Here is a 20,569-nt window from a genome sequence, read left to right on the forward strand (position 1 = left end):
AAAGTCAATACTTTGTAGAGCCACCTTTTGAAGCAATTACAGCTGCAAGTCTCTTGGGGTATGTCTCTATAAGCATGGCACATCTAGCCGCTGGGATTTTAGCCCATTCTTCAACTCAAAACTGCTCCAGCTCCTTCAAGTTGGATGGGTTCTGCTGGTGTACAGCAATCTTTAAGTCATACCACAGATTCTCAATTGGATTGAGGTCTGGGCTTTGACTAGGCCATTCCAAGACATTTAAATGTTTCCCCTTAAACCACTCAAGTGTTGCTTTAGCAGTAGGCTTAGGGTCATTGTCCTGCTGGAAGGTGAACCTCCGTCCCAGTCTCAAATCTCTGGAAGACTGAAACAGGTTTCCCGCAAGAATTTCCCTGTATTTAGCGCCACCCATCATTCCTTCAATTCTGACCAGTTTCTCAGTCCCTAACGATTAAAAACATCCCCCACAGCATGATGGTGCCACCACCATGCTTCACTGTGGGGATGGTGTTCTCTGGGTGATGAGAGGTGTTGGGTTGGTGAACACCAAACATGTTTGCTAATTTTTTTCTGGCCACTCTTCCGTAAAGCCCAGCTCTGTGGAGTGTATGGCTTAAAGTGGTCCTATGGACAGATACTCCAATCTCCACTGTGGAGCTTTGCATCTTCTTCAGGGTTATCTTTGGTCTCTTTGTTGCCTCTCTGATTAATGCCCTCCTTGCCTGGTTCGTGAGTTTTGGTGGGCAGCCCTCTATTGGCAGGTTTGTTGTGGTGCAATATTCTTTCCATTATTTAATAATGGATTTAATGGTGCTCTGTGGGATGTTCAAAGCTTCTGATAGTTTTTATAACCCAACCCTGATCTGTACTTCTCCACAACTTTGTCCCTGACCTGTTTGGAGAGCTCCTTGGCCTTCATAGTGCCTCTTGCTTAGTGGTGCCCCTTGCTTAGTGGTGTTGCAGACTCTGGGGCCTTTCAGAACAGGTGTATGCATACTAAGATCATGTGACACTTAGATTGCACACAGGTGGACTTTATTTAACTAATTATGTGACTTCTGAAGGTAATTGGTTGCACCAGATCTTATTTAGGGGCTTCATAGCAAAGGGGGTGAATACATATGCATGCACTACTTTTCCGTTTTTTATTTTATATAATCTTTTTGAAAAAAAGTATTTTTTTTTCATTTCACTTCACCAATTTGGACTATTTTGTGTATGTCCATTACATGAAATCCAAATAAAAATACATTTAAATAACAGGTTGTAATGCAACAAAATAGGAAAATCACCAAGGGGGTGAATACTTTTGCAAGGCACTGTAGATCTTTTTTGGCTACCCAGTAGATTAAATGTAATTCCTGTTCATCAGTTTTGTTGTACTGTCAAGTACATGCTAAGGCTGGATGCAAAGATTTGTAGTTCCAGTGATGTTTATAGAGGTGTATGTGTTACCACTTTATTACTATATGTAAACAGCAATGTTAATATTATTTATATTATACTGTATATTAAGTTAAACCATGTACACATTTCAATCAAGTTAAAAGATAATCAATAATTCAGTAAATAAACAGTTCAATAAATAATAAGGAATTACATCAATAAGTCATGAAATCATAGCAGAAAAATCTAATCAACTGCTCATCAAAAGGTATGCTGAAAAAAATGATGAACACCATAGAAAAATGTATATTCAGTGGCTGGGTGGAGGTGGCAGTTGTGGTGGCCAATGCTGTGTCCAGGGTTGACGAAGGGGCTGGTAACCATGGCTGGGTACCGGGTCTGTAGAGGGGAGGAAGAACAATCTGTGAAGTGAAGGTCTGTGTCTCGTTTCGTGGTCTGGTACTGGAAACCGGGAACTGAGTTGATGCTGGGACTGGTGCTGGAGGAAGTGCAAAGGCTGGACGCTGGAGGACAGAGGGAATAAACAGGGCTTAGACCCACCTGGCCACGGAGCACTCACAAACAGGTGGGAAGGGTGTTCAGTGTGAGTGCATCCGTGGGGGCAGTTCTCTCTACGTACCTTGTGGTATCTATGGATGGATTCCCTAGTGGGGATGTAAACATGAACAGCCATCTGGAGTGTGTCTTTCTGTTCTGATGGTATTTTCAGGGTCATGGTGATGGGTTACTGGGGTTGAGGGCTTCTGGCGGGTAGTTTATGTTATTCGGTGGTTCTTGGCTGTTCACAGGTCTTGGCATGCCTCACCACTGACTGCCTGGTGGCCCCCTGAACTGTCTTGGTGGAGGGATTGAGGGTGATATGAGTGGTGAAGGTGGCTCAGAGGGTCCGGGGGGACTAGACTGTTACCTTTCCTTCGTCCCCAGTCCTTCAGGTGTCGGAGAGGTCCATGGACTAGGGGAACAGCACCAGCCGCAGTCAAGCCACTGTTACTAGCACTGTCCCCTAGTCGGTCGAAAGAAAATAAAATCAAAGAGAGAGAAAAGCGTGCAGAGAGAGGAACACAAAAATGTTCAGTTTAGTAACTTAAACAGTCATTCTGATTCACATGCAAAATGTCAAAACATATGAGAACATTTATTTCTCTCTCATGGCTAACTACCAGGAAGTTGAAAAGACAGGCTGAGTGGGCGGAGACCTTATATTCATCAGCTCGACTGACAGCTCTTTGAAATGCCTATGACAAGAATAATGGATGTGGTGAGCATAGTTGCAGGAAAATCACCTCAAGCAACATTGCATCAATGATGACAATTATTTATTTTTTATACATTTCCCGTTTGGCATGTCTCTTGTTCAGCGGTTCACAGACGCAATGATGGATGTGTTGACATGACAACTGCGTCAGAGTTTTAAACTACCCTTTCCCCCCATTTTGTTCCATGCTGGCTGAAGACCTAGCTAGTCAGTAACTAGCTAACACCAGACACAGATGAAAGGGGAGACATATAGGTATCTTTGCCTTGGATAAATAGTGTCGCAAATGGCTTGGAGATAATAAGCTATCTCTGCACTTAGGGAAAACTGAAGCAATTATTTTTGGATCCAGACCTAAATTGTGTAGGTCGTCTGAAATCAGAGTGGAGTTAGGGGGTGAGGTGCTGACTACTAAAACCTCTGTTAGCTACTTGGGATGTATCCTTGATGGAAGCTTGGAAGGTGTGAGCATGGCCAATAAGATGCTAGGGAAGGTTAATGCCAGGACTAAGTTTTTGGCTAGAATGTCCAAGCTGCTTGATAAGGACTCAGTGAAAGTGCTAGCCAGTGCCCTCATTCAATGCCATTTTGACTATGCTAGTACTTCCTGGTTTGGGGGCTTATCTAAATGTATGAAGGGGAAGCTCCAGATAGCCCAGAATAAGCTGATCAGGGTAGTATTGAAGGTGAGTCCACGTACTCACATAGGCAGGAGCTGCTTCCAGGAACTAAACTGGCTGCCTGTTGAGGCTAGGGTGTCCCAGAATAGACTAGGTTTGGTTTACAGGAGTATTTATGGTCCTGCGCCCAGATATCTAAGTGATTACTTTCCTCGTGTAAGGGATGCACACAATCACAGCACCAGATCAGGTGTTGCTGATGTGTGCTTGTACAGGTTCAGGAGTAATGCTGGGAAAGATACTTTCTTGTATACTGGAGCCTCAGAATGGAATGAGTTGTCTCTGCCCATAAAAACAACATCCTCTCTGGGCAGCTTTAAAAATGAAGTAAAAATATGTTTGATGTCTTCTGTGCCAATATGAATAACCCCTATGATGTAACTGGAATGATGAGATAGATGTTCTTCTTCTCTGTTTTTGTTTTATTATTTCACTGCCATACTGTGTTCAATCTTGTCTAGCCATCTTGTCTCAAGAGGACCACAATGGAAATAAGTACCAGACTGTATTGTGTGTTATCCTCAATGATTTTATTCATGTTCATGTATGGCTTTTTTAAGTTTTATGTGTGCTTCTTTTTTTAAATGGTCAAATTAATAAACTAAACTAAAACTTTTAAAACGTTGAGTAGTTAATCTATTTTCTATACAATTGGCTGGAAACCATCAATGCTTGATGAAGGTTAATTTCCATTTCAGTACTTCTCAGATGTTGGAAGTACTTATTTAAATTAGGTAAGAGATTGTCATTATCATCTGCCCTTAACCAACACAAAAACATCCTGTGGCGTTCTGCATTAGCATCGAACAGCCCCCGTGATATGCAACTTTTCAGGGAAGTTAGAAACCAATATACACAGGCAGTTAGAAAAGCCAAGGCTAGCTTTTTCAAGCAGAAATTGCTTCCTGCAACACAAACTCAAAAAAGTTCTGGGACACTGTAACGTCCTTGGAGAATAAGAGCACCTCCTCCCAGCTGCTCACTGCACCGAGGATAGGAAACTCTGTCACTACCGATAAATCCACTATAATTGAGAATTTCAATAAGCATTTTTCTACGGCTGGCCATGTTTTCCACCTGGCTACCCCTACCCCGGTCAACAGCACTGCACCCCCCACAGCAACTCGCCCAAGCCTTCCCCATTTCTTCTTCTCCATAATCCAGTAAACTGATGTTCTGAAAGAGCTGCAAAATCTGGACCCCTACAAATCAGCCGGGCTAGACAATCTGGACCCTTTCTTTCTAAAATGATCTGCTGGAATTGTTGCAACTCCTATTACAAGCCTGTTCAACCTCTCTTTCGTGTCGTCTGAGATTCCCAAAGATTGGAAAGCAGCTGCGGTCATCCCCCTCTTCAAAGGGGGTGACACTCTTGACCCAAACTGCTACAGACCTATATCTATCCTACCCTGCCTCTCTAAAGTCTTCGAAAGCCAAGTCAACAAACAGATAACCGACCATTTTGAATCCCACCGCACCTTCTCCGCTATGCAATCTGGTTTCCGAGCTGGTCATGGGTGCACCTCAGCCACGCTCAAGGTCCTAAACGATATCTTAACCGCCATCAATAAGACACAATACAGTGCAGCCGTATTCATTGACCTGGCCAAGGCTTTCGACTCTGTCGATCACCACATCCTCATCGGCAGACTCAATAGCCTTGGTTTCTCAAATGATTGCCTCGCCTGGTTCACCAACTACTTCTCTGATAGAGTTCAGTGTGTCAAATCGGAGAGCCTGTTGTCCGGGCCTCTGGCAGTCTCTATGGGGGTGCCACAGGGTTCAATTCTTGAGCCGACTCTCTTCTCTGTATACATCAATGATGTCGCTCTTGCTGCTGGTGAGTCTCTGATCCACCTCTACGCAGACGACAGCATTCTGTATACTTCTGGCCCTTCTTTGGACACTGTGTTAACTATCCTCCAGATGAGCTTCAATGCCATACAACTCTCCTTCCGTGGCCTCCAACTGCTCTTAAATACAAGTAAAACTAAATGCATGCTCTTCAACCGATCGCTGCCTGCACCCGCCCGCCCGTCCAGCATCACTACTCTGGACGGTTCTGACTTAGAATATGTGGACAACTACAAATACCTAGGTGTCTGGTTAGACTGTAAACTCTCCTTCCAGACTCACATCAAACATCTCCAATCCAAAGTTAAATCTAGAATTGGCTTCCTATTTCGCAACAAAGCATCTTTCACTCATGCTGCCAAACATACCCTCGTAAAACTGACCATCCTACCGATCCTCGACTTCGGCGATGTCATTTACAAAATAGCCTCCAATACCCTACTCAATAAATTGGATGCAGTTTATCACAGTGCCATCCGTTTTGTCACCAAAGCCCCATATACTACCCACCACTGCGACCTGTATGCTCTCGTTGGCTGGCCCTCGCTTCATACTCGTCGCCAAACCCACTGGCTCCAGGTCATATACAAGACCCTGCTAGGTAATGTTCCCCCTTATCTCAGCTCGCTGGTCACCATAGCAGCACCCACCTGTAGCACGCGCTCCCGCAGGTATATCTCTCTGGTCACCCCCAAAGCCAATTCCTCCTTTGACCGCCTCTCCTTCCAGTTCTCTGCTGCCAATGACTGGAACGAACTACAAAAATCTCTAAAACTGGAAACGCTTATCTCCCACACTAGCTTTAAGCACCAGCTGTCAGAGCAGCTCACAGATTACTGCACCTGTACATAGCCCATCTATAATTTAGCCCAAACAACTACCTCTTTCCCTATTGTATTTATTTATTTTGCTCCTTTGCAGCCCATTATTTCTATTTCTACTTTGCACTTTCTTCCACTGCAAATCTACCATTCCAGTGTTTTACTTGCTATATTGTATTTACCTTGCCACCATAGCCTTTTTTGCCTTTACCTCCCTTATCTCACCTCATTTGCTCACTTTGTATATAGACTTATTTTTCTACAATATTATTGACTGTATGTTTGTTTTACTCCATGTGTAACTCTGTGTTGTTGTATGTGTCAAACTGCATTGCTTTATCTTGGCCAGGTCGCAATTGTAAATGAGAACTTGTTCTCAACTTGCCTACCTGGTTAAATAAAGGTGAAATAAATAAATAAATCATGTTACCATTGGTGTATTAAAATGAGAGTTAGGGTGATGTCACCCTATCCCCTCAATAATCCCGCCTCCTGAATCCAAGTGTTTGACATGGGGGAGGGGCACAGTAACTTTATGATCGAACTTGATCAACATACCGTAGAAGCAACAGTCATTTTTTCTACTTTGATTTGGTTCATCCAAATATCATTCAATTTACTGAAAAACATGATTTTGACTGTTCATAACCTTTAACATTATGAACAGGAATGACATTTACACTCACGGGTAGCCAAAAGTAACTATCTGAATGCCAGATGTCCAATAAGCCACGCTTCCAATCTTATGATAGGGTGTCGCCACTACAATATATTATTAAAAAGGTAAAAAATGTTACCCCTCCCATCACAAAAAGGATTCTATTTGAACCTTTACATAGGGGTTCCTCAAATAGCGGCAGGCAGCCTACTGGTTAGTGCTTTGGGACAGTAAGCAAATGGTCAATGGTTTGAATACCTGAACCGACAAGGTGACAAATCTGTTGATGTGCCCTTGAGCAAGGCACTTAACCCTAATTTGCTCCAGTAGTGCTGAACTACTATTATGGCTGACCCTGCAAAACAACATATTTCACTGCACCTATCTGGTATGTGTGACAATAAAAAACAACTGTGCGGCAATCTTTTGAACCCCAAAATGTTCTTTGAGGCTCTTTTACTTCTAAGTGTGTAATAAACAGCGATAGAGACTTATGAAGGTTGGATATTTATTTAATTTAACTAGGCAAGTCAGTTAAAAACAAATTCTTATTTACAATGACGGCCTACTCCACTGGCCAAACCCTCCCCTAATCCTGAAGACACTGGGCCAATTGTGCGCCGCCCTATGGGACTCCCGATCACGGCCGGTTGTGACACAGCCTGGGAACAAACCAGGGTCTGTAGTGATGCCTCTAGCACTGCAATCCAGTGCCTTAGACTGCTGCGCCACTCGGGAGACCACCTCCATATGGGATGGAGATGGCAATGGCTTTGGGCTCACCAGGTTGTATGGTTACAAAGCAAATTCTCCAGTGTTGGAAAACAAAATACACTGAGAGTGTTAAATCAACAAAGTGTGGAGTCTGTGGACCCATATAGACACTGGAAAAGTGTTACATTAACACACTGCTTAGTGTAAAGCCTTACTCAAGCCTTATTCGAGTGCCTTGCATTTTGAGTAAATTCTAGAGTTTACCACCCATGGCCTTACAGTATTTGTTAGTGACACAGTCATGGTTGTTGCATTCACCCTTTTTCAGTTCCATGGAATTCACGAAATTAGATCCTAAGTGAATATGCTGTCAATAAATAAAATACTTATTTAACACAATGCCATACGTATTTAACTAATACAGGGGCGTAAAAATCACACCCATCACTTTGAACCACATCCGTCATTATAATATTATCATTACCAGCATGCTCTACTGCAGGTATATTTTTATAATTGTTTGTTGTACCCTGTTCTCTGATGAGCATCTTTCTTTCTTTGTCTTCATACTTGATACTTGTTTCAAAATCTATGTTTGTGTTTGATTGATTCATTAATTAATCTTATGCTACTCAAATATAAATTACAAAAATGTTTCTAACTAATTCAATATGTTACTTGGATTTATTGCACCCGTTACTGAAATGGTTGTTTCAGTTTAGATGCTTTAGGCAGTCGCATAGCTTAGTCTTCTCCATGCTGTGACGCAGGACCGGTGGAAAGCATGGTGAAACAGAGAAGAAAGACACTGTCTGTCCTGCTGAGTTTTGGTGCAGAGTCTTTTCCTGACAAAGTCAAGTTAGACTGTGTCAGTTATTCCGCGCAAGCTTTTTTCCCAAACCCATCATGGTGTTTTAGGTGAAAAGCTTATGGTCACGTTGCAGCAGTGATGTGAAACGTGTGCAGGAGTGCATAAAAAAAGAATGTGTAGTTAACTGTTGCCTGAGTATGTGGGTTAGGTTTGGTTTGTTGTGATCATCAGGGTTGGCTTGAAAAGGACCATCAGGACCGTTGCATTCCCATTTAATTATTTTAAAGGCTGAGGACGAAGAGAAACTCAGTGAGCCACGAGCCAACATCATCATCACACTGTGTCACAGAGCTTTAACGCTAACTCTTAGAACTGGGGATCTAGACTGAAGTGAATATAATGAAACAGAAATGTGACTCCTGATAGACTTAACAATGACCTCACATGAGGTATACCACGGGGACCAAGTCAGTGTTTTTAGGACATTGGGTTGTACGTTAGTGTTCGTTGCGATGTTATTTCCACTGCTGGTGCGTGTACTCTGTAATTGTCCTACGTGGGCGGATATATCCCATAACACAACCTGAGATGACAACAGCACAAAGAAGTTTATTAGTCAGAGTGTGTCAACACCTGTATCTCAACACCTACAAAATGCTGGTTTAAAAACAACCCAATTTGTGTTCTTTGGTAACCCAGTGCTGGGTAAATATTGGACAGAGAAAAAAGAAATGTCTGCAACTCTGCTATGCTTCGATGGTGATTTAATCAGACACACAAAAAATAAAAAATGTTGATCCGAGTTAGATCTTCGTCATGACACGTACTTCTGTCAAGCACCTGATAAGTTGGATGTGGATATTTGTATATTTTTTCATTAATATTGGACAGAACACACGCTGGGTTATTTTTGACCCAGACAGTTGGGTTGCGTGAATAACCAAACATGTTGGCTTGTTGCGATTATACCAAACATGGGTTAATTTAACCATCAGTTGGGTATTTTTTACTTTCACGCTGGGTTGACAGAGCAGCTGGGTCATTTTTAATGTAATCCTTACACTGTTAGACACTTTTGTAATTTGATCTGTCATTTACTGTATTAATCGATATTATGATACTGTATAAACTGAATACAGCAGATTACCGTATAATGCACCGTAAAATACCATACATTTGTTTTACAGCACACTGTAAGACCTCTCTGTAATTTCAAAAGTAAAACAATGTAGAATGAAAATGTTGTGTGTGCTGGAAAGAGTCTCTGGCTCATTAACATATTTTAAGGCGTGCCTTGTAAGTGGCTATATTTGTTGAACCCATGATTAAGAATTCTGTACCACCACACAAAATGGTAATATACTGTATTTTAGGACTTTTACTAAACCTAGTCCTGAAACTCTGTAGTAATTTACTGGCCTTACGAGTAATTTCATTCAGAATGCAGTACTCAGTTGTGATTTTAGCATGTAAATCTTGGTGGGGCAAAAAAAATGAAAGTGGGATGCATGCCAGCAAAGCCACTACACAACACTAAACAGTACATTAATTGCACTATAACAGTGACAAGCGGTGCCCACAAACTGTAAGGGCCTACATAAAGCTGTCCCAACAGCAGAGTCCCAACAGCAGAGTCCCAACAGCTTACCACTGCTACACCTGGCTATCAGCGGAGCCTTGTCTGGCAGTGAAACAATTCATTCAGCCTCGTCTTTTAAAAAAACATAGCTGATATGACTGACCATATCTCTCTGGCATATTACATAATTTATGTAGCAACATATAAGACATTTTTGGACTGACCTTGTTGTGAGCGGCGGTCCTTCGTCAGCAAATTTTGTCATCAAAGAAAAAGATTTACAATTCCGAATTGGATGACCGTTCAAAACGTATTTTCCCAGTCTGAATTACCAGTTGCAATGCTTGTGGTTAGCCACTGTCACCTATTCCTTCCAACTCATTGTTGAATTTGTGCTGCAAACACTTCAGATGACTCTCGCTCCAAAGCCCCCTCATCCCACACAGCCACTATGAGCTGCATGAGTCAGACACATTATAAATGATGAGAATAGGAATGATGATATTCTTCATGAGCTGTTTTGAGTTTGATCATTTATTTTCATTTCATTATTCTTTATAATTCATTTATTTACAGTAGTAACATGTGATTGTCTACTGTATGTCACAGAGTATGTGCAGAATACACACTGTTTAAAAAAATATATTATTCTGGGGCGGAGCTAGCATGTTGGAGTGAACGGCTGTGTGTGAGAGGCTCCTGCAACTTTTTTGCGAAATAATCTAACCTAACCTACTTTATGGCACTTTTTACAACAAACGTTTCTTTCTAATACAATATTGTAACTTTCTATGTGAAAATGCCGAGTAATAAGCGACCAAAGGACAATAAATCCACTTCGGAGGCCTACTCCCCGCCAAACAACGAGACAGACATGGCGGAGGGCACAGGTAACAACGTGACACTTACAGACCTTACCCGGGCTTTGGGAGAACTACGTGTTGCTATAGCTGAGGATCTTAAGGCTACTATTGCTGAACTGGACACTAAAATTGAGAGCACCATTCGAACGGTCCCCTCGCAGGGCCAGAGTATTGTGGACCTTGAGAAAGCTTCTGAATTCAACGCTGGTAGGATCGACGAGTTAGAGAAGCTATGCACGTCATTGCAGGATAGTGTGCAGAGGCTTTCTGTGAAAGTGGTCGACCTGGAGGGCCGATCCAGACGTCATAACCTTTGCGTTGTTGGTCTGGCAGAGGGGGTGGAGGCAGGCTCTCGCCCCACCGACTTCTTCGCCAAGCTATTGAAGGATGCAATGGGATCGGATGTTTTGGCTTCAGGTCCCCAACTGGACCGTGCACATCGCGCCCTTGTCCCAGTGCCTCGACCGGGCCAACGTCCTCACCCAGTAATCATCTGTTTTCACAGTTTCAAGACCAAGGATCTTATCCTGCGTGTGGCTCGAATGAGGGGCAACCTGTTACATAAAGGGCACCCCTTCCGTGTATATGAGGATTATGCGCCCGATGTGGCAAAGCACCGCGCCGGCTACAGAGATGTCATGACCAAACTCTACAAACTCCATCTTCGCCCAGCCTTGCTCTTCCCTGCAAGACTAAGAATTACCCCGCCTTCTGGGGAGAAGATTTGGCTCTCCTCGGTATTGGACGCAGAGAAGTTTATCCGGGAATATACGCCAATCCCCCGTACGGGTTAGAGTATCTTGTCATTGTGTGTTAGGGTCTGCTCATGGACTCGAACCCATACTATACCATAACGGGTGAAACCGTACTAAACGGTCTCAACAAGGGCTGCCGAACATGTAACACGCTGAGTTGTCCAATGGAGGGCGGTCAGAGCTCTCATTTAACGTTAATTTCACTTTAATTCTGACTGGGTTCAGGGTGATGCCTGTTTGGGAGGCCTTCCAGGTCTGATCATTGACACTTTCGGATGGATATACTTATATTCCCCCATTTTTGTTTTGTTTCGTTATTTATTTTTCAATTCTTACATTATTCCTATTACCATACCATTTATTTATTGCTTGCGGGGGTCTGGGGGTGATGGCTGGGAAGGGGCAGACGCAGACACCTGGATAGCATGTTCATGTTTTGTGCTGTTCTGCCTTTGTCATAGCCTGGCCCGCTCTCACGATTAGATTCCCACCAGACCTCCGTGGGGCTTGTGTCTGTGTAGGTGTGCGTACATATAATTAGCATTTGTACTTTATTATTATTTTCTCTTAGCATTTTAGTATTAGGTATGTGTATATTTTAAATTAGCGTAGATTATTATTCTGGGGTGTGTATGTAGATGTGTGTGTATGGGTGTATGTATGTATGTATGTATGTGTGTGTGTGTGTGTGTGTATGTATCTGTATATATTTAAAAATATTTATTTTTATAAGTATATTTTTTTGTATGTGTGTGTATACATGTGTATGTATGTGTACGTAGGTGTGTATGTGCGTAAATGTATGTGTGTATGTATATGTGTGTGTGTGTGTGTGTGTGTGTGTGTGTGTGTGTGTGTGTGTGTGTGTGTGTGTGTGTGTGTGTGTGTGTGTATGCACGTATGTGGGTATGTGTGTATATACATGCGCGGTGTGTGTGTGTGTGTGTGTGTGTGTGTGTGTGTGTGTGTGTGTGTGTGTGTGTATGTAGGTATGCACATGTGTATATATGTGGATGTGTGTATGTGTGTATGTGTGCACATGTGTATGTGTATGTATGTATATGTATGTGTGTATGTATGTACGTATGTGTGTATGTCTGCATGTGTATGTATGTGTATGTATATATGTGTGTGTATGTATATAGATAGATATATATATATATATAGATCACTATTGTTTTTTAATTTTTTATTAAAAAAAATATATATATTTTATTAAAAAAAAATAATAATAATTTGATTGGGGGGTACGTTCAATTTATCAAAATCCTTGTTCCCATCTCCTAACCCACAATATGTAATTGTACTGCTGTCTATGTCGGTTGCTGATGGTTTATGTTTAGACCGGCATTGCTTAGCAATGTAATCTTGTGATGCTATATCTTGCTTATCTCAGGGATTGACCCAAGATGAAGCTTAAGTGCACAATATGTTTAAGTTGCAACTTATTCTGTTTAGGTTTAATAGATGCTAACTGAACACTTCAATCGCGGGAGCCTCCTCAGTTCATATGTTAGTAGAAGTTCTAGGATAGTGAGAGGTGAACGTACAGTTGGGATTTTATTTTTGTTTTACCTCTTGTTCGAGGTCGCGCCGTGCTTTTTTGGCATCGGCCAGACAATGTGTTGATTATTTTTATTTTCATGTTTTTTTTTCTCTCCTATTTGTGTATGCCTGTTAAATGTGGGTTGATGGGAGGGGTAAATGTTGGGGAAAGCAGGGGAACAGGGTGGAGAGTAAAGGTGCTTGCAGGGGGGGGGAGGGGTGGGTTGGATACTGATCGGGTGTAGGTGCTACATATGCTGATCGTGATGGTTTGGTGCGCTTTCTTACCTTTTTAGTAACTTACATGTTATGCAGGCCACCATAGGAACTACAAATGAGAGGAGGGCGGGGCTTACATTCACTTCCTGGAATGTCAAGGGTTTAACCTGTTGGGGATAGGGGGCAGTATTTACACAGCCGGATAAAAAACGTACCCGATTTAATCTGGTTACTACTCCTGCCCAGTAACTAGAATATGCATATAATTATTGGCTTTGGATAGAAAACACCCTAAAGTTTCTAAAACTGTTTGAATGGTGTCTGTGAGTATAACAGAACTCATATGGCAGGCCAAAATCTGAGAAGATTCCATGCAGGAAGTGGCCTGTCTGACAAATTGTGTTTCATCTTGGCTCTTTTTATTGAAGACTGAGGATCTTTGCAATAACGTGACACTTCCTACGGCTCCCATAGGCTCTCAGAGCCCGGGAAAAAGCTGAACGATATCGAGGCAGGCTCTGGCTGAAACACATTATCGCTTTTGGCAAGTGGCCGATCAGAGTACTATGGGCTTAGGCGTGTGCCCGAGTCGACCGAATGCTTTATTTTCTTTCGTCTGTTTACCTACGCAGATTCCCGGTCGGAATATTATCGCTTTTTTATGAGAAAAATGGCATAAAAATTGATTTTAAACAGCGGTTGACATGCTTCGAAGTACGGTAATGGAATATTTAGAATTTTTTTGTCACGAAATGCGCCATGCTCGTCACCCTTATTTACCCTTTCGGATAGTGTCTTGAACGCACGAACAAAACGCCGCTGTTTGGATATAACTATGGATTATTTTGAACCAAACCAACATTTGTTATTGAAGTAGAAGTCCTGGGAGTGCATTCTGACGAAGACAGCAAAGGTAATAACATTTTTCTTATAGTAAATCTGACTTTGATGAGTGCTAAACTTGCTGGGTATCTAAATAGCTAGCCCTGTGATGCCGGGCTATCTACTGAGAATATTGCAAAATGTGCTTTCACCGAAAAGCTATTTTAAAATCGGACATATCGAGTGCATAGAGGAGTTCTGTATCTATAATTCTTAAAATAATTGTTATGCTTTTTGTGAACGTTTATCGTGAGTAATTTAGTAAATTCACCGGCAGTGTTCAGTGGGAATGCTAGTGACATGCTAGTCACATGCTAATGTAAAAAGCAGTTTTTTTATATAAATATGAACTTGATTGAACAAAACATGCATGTATTGTATAACATAATGTCCTAGGGTTGTCATCTGATGAAGATCATCAAAGGTTAGTGCTACATTTAGCTGTGGTTTGGGTTTATGTGACATTATATGCTAGCTTGAAAAATGGGTGTCTGATTATTTCTGTCTGGGTACTCTGCTGACATAATCTAATGTTTTGCTTTCGTTGTAAAGCCTTTTTGAAATCGGACAGTGTGGTTAGATTAACGAGAGTCTTATCTTTAAAATGGTGTAAAATAGTCATATGTTTGAAAAATTGAAGTTTTTGCATTTTTGAGGAATTTGAATAACGCACCACGGGATTACACTGGCTGTTGAGTAGGTGGGACGCAAGCGTCTCACCTAGCCCATAGAGGTTAAACGAACCAATTAAGAGAGGCAAGGTCCTAGCCCACTTGAATGCACTCTCGTCTGATATTATATTCTTGCAAGAAACCCATCTGAAAAACTATTCTCATAACAGACTTAAATGTAAGTGGGTGGGGCAAGTGTATCACTCTAACTTCTCTGCCAAAACGAGAGGCACAGCGATTCTGGTACGGAAAGGAATTCCCTTTCTACATAAAACCACTATGTGGACAAAGAGGGTCGTTATGTGATCGTGATAGGAGAGATCCACTCTACTTCTGTAACTCTACTAAATATCTATGGGCCAAACATTGATAACCCCTCTTTTTTCAAAAGAGTCCTTGCCCTGATTCCAGATATCTCCCATGTCCTGGTCATTGGAGGGGACCTTAACTGTGTACTAGACCAATATTTGGATAGATCCTCTACCCGGCGAACCCCTACCTCCTATTCAAGCGAATTCTTGAATACCTACATAAAAAATTCTAACTTATTTGATATATGGAGGATCTCTAACCCTACGGGTAGGGAATACTCCTTTTACTCTCATGTTCACAATGTTTTTACTCGAATTGACTACTTTTTGGTTGATGCTAAACTACTCCCCTATACCTGTAATGTGAGATATCATGATATAATAATCTCTGACCACAGTCCACTCACCTTCTCCCTGAGATTGGGTGACATCGTACCAAACGAGAGGGTCTGGAGGTTGAATCCTCAGCTCCTCACAGAACCAACATTCTGTGAACATCTTAAAGACCAAATTACATTTTTCTTTGATACCAACGACAACACAGAGACTTCCCCAGCATTACTGTGGGAAATGCTGAAGGCTTATTTGAGACATTTTTACATTTACAGTTTAGTCATATAGCAGACGCTCTTATCCAGAGCGACTTACAGTAGGGAATACATACATTTCATTTTCATTTCATGCATTTTTTTTTTTGTACTGGCCCCCCATGGGAATCAAACCCACAACCCTGGCGTTGCACACACCATGCTCTACCATCTGAGCCACAGGGAAGGCTGTATCATCTCCTTTCAGACCGCCAGGAGTAGGCAAAACAGAAGAGAATTGGTAGAACTGGAGGGACAAATTCACTTACTGGATAGGGAGAATGCTAGACACCCATCTAGGGAGAAACATAACAAAAATAATGTATTTAAAATGTAAATACAATCAGATCCTCTCTGCTAAAATTGCTAAATCTTTTCTCTATGCCAAGCAAAAATATTTTGAGTTTGGTGACAAACCACACAAACTACTCGCCAGACAACTTCGAAAGAATGTGAGTGACCGAATGATTCACAAAGTTAAATCTGTATCTGGGGAATTACTCTCTTCCCCCAAAGACATATATGACAGATTCCGTCAGTTTTATGAGACTTTATATACATCTAAAGCGGATCCTAACCCCTTAATTATGCAAAGCTTTTTGGAGCACTGTAATCTTCCTGCCCTGAACCAGGAAGACTCTAACTTCCTGAATAAGGAAATATCTCTTGAAGAAATTAGAGAAACAATAAAATCTCTAAAGAGATGGATACCCTGGTGAATTCTACAAAACATTCAGCAACATGCTCTCTCCCTACCTACACAAAATGTTGGTTCAGGCCAACGAGGATGGAGCGCTCCACATCCACTTTGAATGAGATGTTTATTACAGTTATACATAAGAGGGGTAAGGATCCGGAAGAGGTAGGGTCATACAGACCAATATCCCTCCTTAATACAGACCAAAAGATTTTAGCAAAAACTTTGGCTAACAGGCTTAGCACTTTAATTGGCAAATTGGTCCATTCGGACCAGACTGGCTTTATCCCTAACAGAAACTCATTCTTCAATCTCAGGCGCCTATTCAACATTATGCATTCTCAGAGGTTACCTAACGTGGACCTTGCCGTTATATCTCTTGACGCCGAAAAGGCCTTTGACCAAGTTGAGTGGCCCTATCTATTCAAGGTCCTACAGAAATGTAATATTGGAGATGGGTTCATAAAGTGGATCCAACTTTTATATAGGAACCCCTGTGCGAGAATACTCACTAACCAATCATTGTCGCCCCGATTTAACCTTTACAGAGGGACAAGGCAGGGTTGTGCGCTGTCACCTATGCTCTTCGCCCTAATTATTGAACCTCTCGCTCAAGCGGTCAGATCTCATGCAGCAATACACGGCTATAATATTAAAGATACTCTAAATAAGATTTCCCTATACGCAGATGACATTCTCCTGTATGTAACAGAACCCCAAGATAGTGTTCCAGCTATTCTGGAGGTGATTAATTTGTTTGGTACCTTCTCGGGATACAGAATAAATTGGAACAAGAGTGAATTAATCTTCCAGTTAAGCTATCTTCAGAAAAATTTACCTACCTTGGAATTGTAGTTACCAAACAATACTCCTTACTATTTTAAAGAGAATTTCCCCTCTCTGATGCAAAAACTCAAGGCAAACATACAATTTTGGAGAACTCTCCCAATTTCTCTGCTCGGAAGAATTAATGCCATTAAAATGGTCTTCCTCCCACAACTGCTCTACCTATACCAGAACATCCCAATATTCATACCTAAATCCTTTCATAAACAACTGGACTCTATTATCAATCCTTTCATCTGGGATTATAAAACACACAGGATAGGTATAAAACACCTCTGTAAATCCAAGTTGGAAGGAGGATTGTCTCTCCCAAACTTTATATTTTACTACTGGGCCGCCAACCTCCGCGCTGTTACTTTTTTGCTGGATGACGCACACCCGCCACCCAGCTGGCTTAGTATGGAGCGTGAGGAGTGTCACCCCTTTTCTATTGGTGCTGTGATTTTGTCACCTGTCAATCTGGAGATGTCACTTTACCGTAACAATCCTATTATACATAGCACAGTCCGAATCTGGAAGCAAATTAAAGTCCACTTTGAGCTTAGACCAATATCATTCATGCTTCCTGTTGCCAGGAATCCCTCCTTTGCCCCCTCTAACCTTGATAACACCTTTGAGCGATGGGGAGAGTTGGGGATAAGTACCATAGGGGATTTATATATTGGAGCGACCTTTGCTTCCTTTGAATTGCTGAGGGAAACTTATAATCTTCCCAGAAGTAACTTTTTCAGATACCTACAGATTAGAGACTATGTTAGAAAACACCTCCCAACATTTGGGAATGCTAAACCTTCCATGTTTGACGGATGCATAAAAATATGCCCCAACTCAGACAAACTGATATCTCGTATATATGGCGCTTTTCAATCTGTTAGAGCACCCTCTACTGATGCCATTAAGGCAAAATGGGAGGAAGAACTAGGGACTGATATTTCGGTGGCAAACTGGGAGGATATAGTATATCCACACCTGCTCCATTAACTCCAGACATCGTCTCATACAATTCAAGGTACTACACAGATTACACTATTCCAAAACCAAACTGCATAGGATATTTCCTGGTACATCCCCTATGTGTGATAAATGTCAGGCTGAGCAGGGTACACTACTCCACTGCTTTGCGCTATGCTCTAACTTGTATGGGTATTGGTGTGGAATTTTTGGGGTCCTCTCTGAAGTTCTGGAGACTTCAATAGACCCAGACCCACTTCTGATAATCCTGGGAGTGTCCGATTCCCTAAACGGATTAACCAACTCCCAAAAACAACTCATCTTTTACAGTCTCATTTCAGCCAAAAAATTCATCTTGTTGTTTTGGAAAAAGAGAGAAGCGCCGTCTACCAAATTATGGCTCAGCGAATTGGCAAACACTGTACACTTAGAAAGAATTAGATATATTCTGAACAAAATATTATCAACATCCTTTCCTCTCTTACTTGGACCAGGTGGCGCTGTGAATTTGCACTTTTTAACGCACTCTCAATTGTCATATGGTAATCTACCTTTGGGCAGCATGTGCTGGCCCCGCCACCCGAGTAGTTGGGAGGGGAATAGGGTGGAATAAGGGGGGGTATAAGTGGGGGGTTACATCGACCCTTTTTTCTTTCTACCTGTCCTTGTTCTGTATGTCTTGTTTTGTAATATTTGTTTTGTGCCCAGAACTCTGGGTCTTTTGGTTAATGCCTGTTCTCTTATGTTTAGATAAGAACTGTAAACTTGTCTTTTATACCTATACACCATTCTTGTGTGTGTTCAATAAAAAATATTTCAAAAAAAAAAAAATATTCTGACGAGAAGATTACTGGTAATAAATGGACTCACCTTTAGGTGCCTGTCCTTTGCTTCCACTTTTAGAAGCAGGTAGAAGCTGGATACGTAGATTAAGTCCCTGCCGTAGACCAGGAGGAGCTCATCCTAAGGGTAGTCCTGTTTTATCACACACAAGAAAGTTCATTGAGTGCACAGTGCACTGCACACAGGGAATTGCAGGTTTGCATAACATGCGGGTGTTAGAAATATGATACTTTTAAACCAGAGCAGAAGTACACTGACTAAAACAGTGATATCTATTTAAAACTTTAGACTCAACATAATTTTAACATTTGGTCATGATTTTTAACTCTAAATGATCAAAATGTGTGTCATTGTGAGTAAGACATTAACAGTATTAGCACAAGATCATTAACAAGGGCTGGGGGGTCTGGGTCAGTAAGAGCCTGAGTTGTTGTCACAGGGTGTTAGAGAGGACAAACAACCACCCACACGTCACCATGGAAACGGCACTACACCACACAGCGGAGTGATATTTAATGATCTAGTCTAGTGTTGGTGTCACGGTCGTCGTTGGTAATGGAGGACCAAAACGCAGCAGGTATGTGTACGCTCATCTTGACATTTATTAACTCAGAATGAACACACCAAAATGAAACAAACTTACGAACAACGAAACAGTCTTGAAAGGCACACTCAGCAAAACAAGAAACAATCTCCCACAAATACACAGACAAACACACCCAACTAATATAGGACTTCCAATCAAAGGCAACACCACACAGCTGCCTTCAATTGGAAGTCCACCCCAATTAACTCAACATAGAAATAGATTACCTAGACTAAACATAGAATTACATAAACAAGGAACAGTGCCCAAAAACCCCGGAATACATAAATCAAATGCCCTTTTTAGAAAAACCACCACCCCGAACCACATAAACCAAATACCCTCTGCCACGTCCTGACCAAACTACAATAACAATTAACCCTTATACTGGCCAGGACGTGACAGTTGGGGCATGCTACAAAACACAGGAAAGGTGGATGCTAGGTGGAGTAAGAAGTGTAAGATGGGTCTTTATATATTTTGACTCTATCAGAAATAGAGTGAAAGGTGGGTACTAGGTAGCCCTTTCCCAGACGTGTTTGTGCCGTCTTGCCATCTCTTATGGTTAAAAACAGAAACAGATCTGGGACCACAACCTGGTCTCAGAGCATTTCGTATTATTCTCTGCGTAAATCCGAGACCCTCGATTTAGTATAATATGTTACGTTTCGTATAGTATGTATTAATTGGGGGATGTCCATTTCGAACAATAGGTTACGAATTTGCAAAACGTACAATTTGCAAAACGTATAATATGTTACAAATTCTAGCTAGGTGGCAAACGTTAGCTAGCTGGCTAACATTAGCTAGGCTAGGAGTTAGGCTTAGGGGTTAGAGTTAAGGTTAGGGTTAAGTTTAGGAGTTAGGTTTAAGGGTTAGTGTTAGGGGAAGGGTTAGCTAAAAGGGTTAAGGTTAGGGTTAGAGTTAGCTAATATGCTAAGTAGTTGCGAAGTAGCTTAAAAGTAGTTGAAAAGTTGCTACCTAAAATGCTAAAGCTGTCCGCGATGAGATTCAAAATCGCAACCTTTGGGTTGCTAGACGTTTGCGTTATACCT

The 20,569-nt window shown here is 41.7% G+C and overlaps 1 long non-coding RNA gene across 2 annotated transcripts; it reads right to left on the bottom strand.

The window, feature by feature from the left end:
* Positions 1–1,167: 1,167 nt before the first annotated feature.
* LOC106584050 (uncharacterized) lies at positions 1,168–19,162 on the bottom strand. 2 transcript variants are annotated; one of them, XR_006761561.1, is made up of 6 exons: positions 18,956–19,064; positions 15,751–15,887; positions 15,412–15,502; positions 13,226–13,307; positions 2,006–2,389; positions 1,168–1,889 (listed from the first exon to the last, which is right to left on the bottom strand). It is a non-coding gene; the product is annotated as an uncharacterized lncRNA (long non-coding RNA). The 2 variants fall into 2 exon arrangements; XR_001323682.2 differs by having other exon boundaries at positions 1,169–1,889; positions 15,861–15,887; positions 18,956–19,162.
* Between the last annotated feature and the right edge of the window lie 1,407 nt (positions 19,163–20,569).

The sequence above is a fragment of the Salmo salar genome, chromosome ssa23 (genome assembly GCF_905237065.1).
Source record: "Salmo salar chromosome ssa23, Ssal_v3.1, whole genome shotgun sequence".
Classification (NCBI taxonomy): Eukaryota; Metazoa; Chordata; class Actinopteri; order Salmoniformes; family Salmonidae; genus Salmo; species Salmo salar.